Source organism: Pinus tabuliformis, chromosome 8, assembly GCF_031772625.1.
Source record: "Pinus tabuliformis cultivar Carrire ecotype Pingquan chromosome 8, CPIR1, whole genome shotgun sequence".
NCBI classification, from domain to species: Eukaryota; Viridiplantae; Streptophyta; class Pinopsida; order Pinales; family Pinaceae; genus Pinus; species Pinus tabuliformis.
Window position 1 is genome coordinate 1,219,585,907 of NC_142294.1, and position 6,461 is coordinate 1,219,592,367.

Here is a 6,461-nt window from a genome sequence, read left to right on the forward strand (position 1 = left end):
TGGAGATAACCAGTAGATGTGGGGTTGACAAAGAGGGACAAGTGATATTAGCTAATGGTGAGGACTGTGGTAGGGAGCATTCTTCTTACAAGCATAGTCCGCACCTATTCCTAGTGGTTTTAACTTTCTGTAGTTTTCGAGCTGAAAGTCCTAGGTTCTTCCACATCCCCATCTCATTTAAATATTTAATTTATATATTAAATCTTCTTATAATTAAAAATAATAATAATAATAATAAAGAAACAATTTAGTTATTCTTTATTATTTTTATTTTTATTTTAGCAACATGAGATGTATCATAAGGGTTTTAACGTTTGTCATGGATTGATGTCTATCGATGTTTACAAGTCATTTAATTTATATGGTTGCACTAGTTAAGTTATAATCATAATTTATTTTTACATTCCAATAAATTATCCTTTTTATAATTCATGATATATATAGATATATATGTGTGTGTGTGTGTGTGTGTGTTATATTATATAAATCATATTATTATTATTATTAAGTTGAACAACAACAACAACAACAACAACAACATTTATATAATAAAATGGTAATGCATCTATATTAGAAATAATAAATAAAGATAGCCACATTTCATAATAAATAAATAAAGTCAACATTTATAATTTATAAATTATAAAAGGTTTGACCTTGAGGGTTAGCTCAATTGGTCGAGGTCCTGTTGCTAAAGCACCTTTCCATTGGGAGGTCACAGGGTCAATTCTCCTCGATGCCCTCAAGGTTAGGCTTTGATTAAAATGGTTAACTCATTTGAAAATGTAAAAATAAATTATGATTATAACTTTAAAATGAATATTTCTTAAGATGGGGTGCTAGAGAGGGGAAAGGTTGGGGTGCATTGTTAAAAAAATTATCAAGAGAAATTAACTATGAAAGTTAAATTTACCAATTACAAAACACACCCATAAGCACAATGGTCATCCTAAAAAAGCTCACTCCAACAAAAAATCAACTAATACAATATTGGTTAACTCATTTGAAAATGTAAAAATAAATTATGATTATAACTTTAAAATGAATATTTCTTAAGATGGGGTGCTAGAGAGGGGAAAGGTTGGGGTGCATTGGTAAAAAAATTATCAAGAGAAATTAACTATGAAAGTTAAATTTACCAATAACAAAAAACACCCATAAGCACAATGGTCATCCTAAAAAACCTCATTCCAACAAAAAATCAACTAATAGAATATTTTATTAGCGTCCCTTAGCCAAAACTAACCAAGATTATAACTTTAAAATGAATATTCTTTGAAAATGTAAAAATAAATTATGATTATAACTTTAAAATGAATATTTCTTAAGATGGGGTGCTAGAGAGGGGAAAGGTTGGGGTGCATTGTTAAAAAAATTATCAAGAGAAATTAACTATGAAAGTTAAATTTACCAATAACAAAAAACACCCATAAGCACAATGGTCATCCTAAAAAAGCTCATTCCAACAAAAAATCAACTAATAGAATATTTTATTAGCGTCCCTTAGCCAAAACTAACCAAGCTGGCTATTAGCCTTCACTCCTGGAACATTCCAATAAAGTATCCCCAAGCCTTTTGAAGGCTTCATTACATGCAAACCACAAGCACAAACCATGGGCAACAAAACCATGTGCTCAAAACCACCATGACTCTTTCATTGAGTCAAGTTTACTTAAAAGTCTCCCCTGAGCCTTCACTCCTAGAACATTCCAATAAAGTATCCCCGAGCATTTTGAAGGCTTCATTACATGCAAACCACAAGCACAAACTATGGGCAACAAAACCATGTGCTCAAAACCACCATGACTCTTTCATTGAGTCAAATTTACTTAAAAGTCTCCCCTGAGCCTTCACTCCTGGAACATTCCAATAAAATATCCCCAAGCCTTTTGAAGGCTTCATTACATGCAAACCACAAGCACAAACTATGGGCAACAAAACCATGTGCTCAAAACCACCATGACTCTTTCATTGAGTCAAGTTTACTTAAAAGTCTCACCTTAAAGCTTGACTTGGGTTTCCCTTGACCAAATCCAGCCAAACTGGCCAAGTGGGCTAGCACTACTTACCTCTAGGCCCTACCCCCCTCAAAGTTTACATCTAAGTAATTTGACATGCCCCTCTATCACTTAGTTCTAACTCCAAACTTTACTATTAATTTCCCAAGGTATGCATGTCTTACTCGGTCTTACAATAGTATGCCCATTTACATGTAAAAATTTTCAACTCCATTGTAATATTGTTATTGTTGTTTTTGTTATTTGCGTTGTTTATAATACACAACCAACATCTCCCTCTTCCATAGGTCACTTGTTTCACCATTGAAAATCTACAATCTTAAGCAAACAAACCATGATAAATCATCTCTTTGAAGCATTCCATCAAACACTTTGAGTGCAACCTTGACATGAATATAATTTGAGCAAGAGGCTTGACATGGGTTTTATTGTACACCTTCTTGCACATATCCATGCCTCTTGTCATTCTCACACCTACTAATCAAAACACAATAATCTTCTCTCTCAACTTTGACCTCACCCCATGGCTTTGATACCATGTTAAAAGAATATTGAGAGAAATTAATCGAGAAATTTAAATTTACCAACGACAAAAAAACACATAAAACACAATGTTTACCCTAGAAAACCCCAATCCATGGAAAAACCAGCTAAAAAAATATTTTATTAGTGTCCCTTGGCCAAACTTAACCAAGATGACCAAGTGATCCTTAACCACTAACCTCACTGGCACATTACAATGAAATATTCCCAATCCTTTTAAAGGCTTCATTACGTGTAATCCACAAGTACAAAACTATGGTAAACCAAAGCCATGTTCCCAAAACTACCATGATTCTTTCATCGAGTCAAGTTTACCTAACACGCATGGCTACCACCGTAGCAAGGATAATCATTTGTAGACGTGGCACAACACCCCCACCTCATAACATAGTCATGCACGCCACACACATCACATTATGTATGTACATAAAACCATGATCCTATGTGTTCTAATGCGTTCATTATGGTTGACCTTCTTATTATTTAAAATTATAATTTGAGTTATAAATTTACATTAATATGAACTTAAAACATGATTTCTGTTTACAAATTCATTCTTTCACATCCCTTCCTATTAGTGGTTTACAATGGTTGGTGGTTGGCATGAAACGTTGAGACTTAAAAATGGTTGTGATTATTTGGAAAACCTTTCAAATAATAACTTTGATAAAGAATACTTAACGTGTTTGTAGGTTTTCTAAAAGACAGAGTGATTCATTGTAGAGGATGAACACAACTTTTGTAGCACTAGTTGTTTTAAAGTTCAATTCCAAAACAAAAAAATTGGACACTTTATGTTTAGAAACAAAATTACAACAATAATATTTTATATCCATGGTTTATTTTAATTATCATCAAAGAATTATGCAAACTTCTAAAATATGGTTGAGCACTATATGCGCAAAACTACATAGGTCTAATCGACTAAAAATATAGCATCTAAAAGTCCTAATATTATTTTGTAGTTATAAATATTCAACTATGGGGTTCCCATGGAAACCACTCTAACTCCATTCTACACAACCTAGGTTCTAATTATCCTCTCTTACTATAGTTTATTAACTCCATTCTACACAACCTAAATTCTAATTATCCTCTCTTGCTATTTTTTATTAGAATATGATAATATGACAATATCGTTTGGATTAAAGTAGGAGATCATTAGTATTATCGTATATTGATTGATAATAATGATTCTAAAATTCTTATTTGCACACTTGTTTTTTCATATGGAAATGCCTTTAACATTTTAAAATTACGTATGTGTACATATATGTGTATGGATTAAATACTCTTTTATTGCTTTTAGAAATGTAATATTTATAATTTTCAAAAAAATATTACTAGTAATTACAAATAATTGAAAAAATAAAAAAAGTTAAAATAATAGATATCATTTTAATAATCTTATAAAAAAAAGTTTAGTTAAATTAAACAATATTATTATTACATGTTGAATGTTTTCTAATTTCAAATAAAATGTATATTTCCAAAACAAAATATAAAATATATATATGTGAGGTGATAAAATTCTCAAGATTTTATAATAGATTTCTAACTTCTTGATAACTTAAAAAAATAATAATGAACAAAATATGATCGTCAACAATTCTTAATACCCAATCTCCATCTCTATTTCTTTGATGAGTTGGTGCACGACATCTTTTTCTTCCAATCCCCTTAATTTGAATTCATAGACACTCATTATTTGGATGCCCCAAATTGCAAATCTTTGTACAAATTCACCAGCAAGTTCCTTGTCGCGTTACATTTTTCTTAAAGAATGGCAAGTTGATGTTTTAATTGGACAAAAGTGCTCATTATTGATGTAATTGTTGAAGGTTTTGGCATTGATGTTGTATCTTGCATTGATGTCAAAGGTTAGTTAACAAGAATAAGCCCACATTAGCATTGGTATCATCCTCACAATGCTTATGCTTATCATCCTCATCTTGATATAGGTAATCAATATTAGTCTAAGAAGTATATGAGGGTTACTTTGTTTCAGTCCGAGACATAAACAAGGCTCCAATCCGAGTTAGCATATGTAGGACCTGTAGCAACTTTTCTTTTAATCTCTATAGATTCTCCCATGTCTACATGGGGTACAAATGAAATGAAAAGAAATGATCGTAATGCAGAGACTAATGAAGCTGGCCTTGATTCCATTTTCGAATTTTGCATTAGAAGCACGTATGATAGAACCCTCAATAGTCTTTCCACCTATGACCTCATAAATGATCTATTCCATAAATTTGAGTATAAGTATAGTGAGGTATATAAAGATAACATGGATAACAATATTAAGGGAAATAAGGGCACTCTGGAAGCTGATAACAGTTCCAGCAAGGACATACTCCATTTCATTAATCTAAAACCTATATTGATGTCAAGCTTAAGTTTCAAAGAGAAGTTCATATGTTTTTGGCTCTCAAATCAATAGTTGTCCCATAACCTTTTTAAAATTCCAATAGATTGTTTGGTAAGCATTGGGCATTGTTTCAATATGACACTGATTGAGGTAACTATCAATGGATCATTGAGCAAACTCCGAGTGAGTCTCTTCCTCCTACAAGAAGAAATGAGAGAGACACTTAGGTATGAAAGTTGTAAAGGAATAAAGGATCAATACCAAACAGGAGTTGAACCATCAATGCACCTAAGCAATTCATTATGATAACCTGTGGAAATATCAACCCAGCAAAGGAGTTCAATTTTCTTTTTAATGGTGCATAATACCCCAATCAATTTGGAGACAAAGTGTTTGAGGATTCAATCTGCTAATTATCAATTACACATGGAACAAATATAAACCAAATTTTGAATACTTTTGTCAATGTAAGACATGTCAATTCAATATGGCTATATATGGCCATTCTCAGGTGCCAAGGAAGTGGAGAGCTAGTAATCAGTTTGTTTGTAATCAATACATCTCTCATGGAAAAGAAACAAGTTCAAAGCCTTCCATGAATATGTTATATGATGAAAGTTATAGTCTAGAACCTTTGCAAATAAGACATCTCTCAGGGAACATAAACATGATCATAGTATTTTATTAATACAATAGATGATGAAAGTAGTCCAACACCTTTGTAAGCAAGACATCTCTCAGGGAAATCTACAACCAAACAAAGGTCCATGAGACATGTTGTCATAAATACCAACACGTGTAGTAGGTGTTGTTCCTAGCGATGGAGTGACATGTCTCTTTAATCATGCACAAGGAGTGGCCCTGAAGTAAAGCTAATTTAGAAGGACAAGCTCAAAATTTTAGGTAGATCACTACATTCGGTGATTTGAAATACTATATATCTATATCAATGTTTAAAGGAAAATCTTGTAACATGTTTTAGATCTGAACCTGTACCAAGAGAAAGTATGTGGAAAAAGTCTGACCCGAATTTAGAGCAATCCAAACCTCCCTTTTCAAACTAAAACCAAGGTGAGAAGAATATGTTTATATTGGAGTGCTGGAGAAAATGAGTCATTATGCTGACCTACAGGAGTGAGAACACCTTGACCAACTAGTGATGAAGGCAAAGTATTGGCAGGCAATCTGGAAGTTACACATCATTTGATAATATTTATTATTTCCACTTCAAATGTCGATTTAATTTTGAGTAAAAAACAACAATGTTGATAAGGATTTGAAATGAACGGACTATTTGGAGATGGTAAGACAAACTAAACCTCTTCAAATCCCTGCATTAGAATACAAACAGTCAGCGAGAGTCATGTCTACAAAAAGATGCATTTTTGGATGGAAAAATTGTTAGTTGATTGAACTTTGTGAGACCTAGTTCATGAATTGTTTGAAAAAGAAAGAAGAGGAAGAAGAACAGTAGTGAACCAAAATTGAAGAGAAAGAGCAAGAGATAGGCATCTATAAAGGAGCATAAA